Here is a 2,500-nt window from a genome sequence, read left to right on the forward strand (position 1 = left end):
TTTCCCCCTTCACCGTAAACACGGCGTCGCCGGGAAATCTCTCGATTTGCATCGAGCCGACTGCGTTTTGCAGACCCGTCGCCCGTTCCGAGGGCTGGGCCAGTGCGAGACTTTTATCGAGCCACCAATACTGCTTGGTTGCGTTAGCACTGCGCGTCGCCGCTGGCTTCACGCTACGGACACGTACTTTTACCTTCACTGGCGCGACCTGCGCGCCGAGCCCGCATTTTACCGGGAAGCTAGTCGGGAGACTGAGCCACGCACGGTCAGATCGGGCACATGTCGCTGGCTGCGAGGGAGCGCGGATCCTAGCGTCACATAGAGGCTTCACCGACACTCACCTCCACAATAGTAGATACAGACCGTTTTAACCGCCGTATTTCTGCCCATACCTCTAGTGTTAAACCGAAAAATCGGGTACATAGTCTCGGGGAGGACCGGGGTGCCGCCCCATGAGGGGAGCCCGCACGGAGGGCGCCGGGGGTGCCGCGACCCGGGGGGCGGCGCGGGGGTGTCGGGGCGCATCTACGGGGCTCACTCGCGCGGGCGCCACACTTCCGGGGGGCGCCCCAGGTGGGGTGCCAACTTTGGCGCCCCCGACTAAGGGGCCGCCCCCACTGCGGTTACACGCTTTACGACCACCCACCCGCGTTCCCCACCCCAGGGGGCATGCGAATCACCCGCCAGGGGCGTTCTGGGACCGAGGGCGCCGCTCCGGCACAAGGGGGAGCCAAAACGCCCCGAGTTCCCCCGCGGCCACCTCGACACCTGGGCGGGCGGCGAGGGGTGTCCTGCGATCGGGGTGGGGAGCTCTACCAGAATCACCCGCCAAACTTCACCGGGGGCGTCTCCCGGCGCCCCTGCGCTCGGGTGACGAACAGCGCCCCGGGCTATCCCGGGCGCCCTATGGCGTCCACCTTCGATCGGAAGGGTGATCTCGACTCGGGCTGAGGCGGGCCACAACAATCCGCGGTCACATCGGAGCCGTCCAGGCTAACGAGGCCCCGGCTCACGGGTAACCCATGGGGCTGGACCGGGAGTCCGCCGTTAAAGAAGAAAGAAATGTAGTGCAAACCAGAACCAGTTTTTTTTATTTATTTTATAACTCGACTAATAATCGTCACAAAATTATAAACTTGGTACCTACGGATAGCCCTGGGCCCAACCTAATACAGGATGTCCATAACTATGCGCTAATTAAATAATTAATGGGTATTAAGGTCGGTCTTAGTAAATTGCTATATAAAGTCTAAGACCAGAACCAGTATTTTAAATTTATTTTATAACTCGGCTCCTAATTGTCACAAAATTTAAAAATTGGTACCTATGGATAGCCCTCGGCCCTACCTAATACACCGTGTCCATAACAATGTGGTAATTAAATATTTACTGGGCGTTAGGGTCGGTCTTAGTAAATTGCTATATAAAGTCTATATAAAATTTTACGAATTTAAAAAAAAAATTCCTACCGTCAAAAATAGCGACGCCTAGACCACCACACCTGTTCTGACGTTAAATCCTACTTGCACACACGTGTGGGAATAGATTAGATATCATCTAGAGATAGAATTCCTAATTATTTAATTAAAATAGAGACTCTAGATTTAATAGTTGTGTCATAGTTACATTAAGTCGAATTAGCGAAGCGGAGGCGGGAACTAGATTCTAGATCTAACACTTCGATTGCGATGAAAAAAAAATAGCTTTATTTTAAGGCCGACAAGGCAAATACGGTTTAATTAATATTAAAGAAATAAGTCCGAACACCTACCTTAAGCGAATCATCTACACAACACATGACTAGAAATAATACACGTCCACACGAAGAGCGATTGAAACGGTGACTGCAACGGTGAAAACTTGTACGACGGAAACATGGCGCCTAGGTTATGCCTACTTCCGGTCTGATGAAAATTTTTAATTCATTTTAAATTTTGCGCTCTATTTCGTCCGCGCTTGTCCACTTAAACTCTACAGAAAAGATAGTCTATATAAAAATAATTCCTAGAAGACAATTTTATGAGAGATCACCCACATTTATTTACCCTGCCTGTCTACCTTAGGGTTAGAGTTTGAATTTTTCTAGATTCAAGCCAAATATGCCGTGTCGATTAAACGACGACGTACATAACAGAGCGAAGACAATGAATGGTTCCTTAATTAACTATAATTACGGTCCTAATACAACTACAATTCACCATAGTACTAATATGTATGTGTATTGTTGTTTTGGGAGTTCTGTCATTACATTTTAAATTATAAAAAAAACGGGTTTACGATACACTTCATTACGCCGCCGATCGTGGTTTTAGATTTAAATTTGGTCGGATTCGGTTTATTATTAATTTATATAATACTTTATACATACTTTAATTCATTAAATACATTTATCTATGTATTTATTTCATTAGTTAAGTATTTGTTTAACTAAAAATTATCAATTTAAGGCATAACAATTACAGAAAACGATTGTATTTGAGATAAGTCTTATCGAACCATT

The sequence above is a fragment of the Physella acuta genome, unplaced genomic scaffold (assembly GCF_028476545.2).
Source record: "Physella acuta isolate Inbredline_101_S28 unplaced genomic scaffold, ASM2847654v3 ptg002286l, whole genome shotgun sequence".
Classification (NCBI taxonomy): domain Eukaryota; kingdom Metazoa; phylum Mollusca; class Gastropoda; family Physidae; genus Physella; species Physella acuta.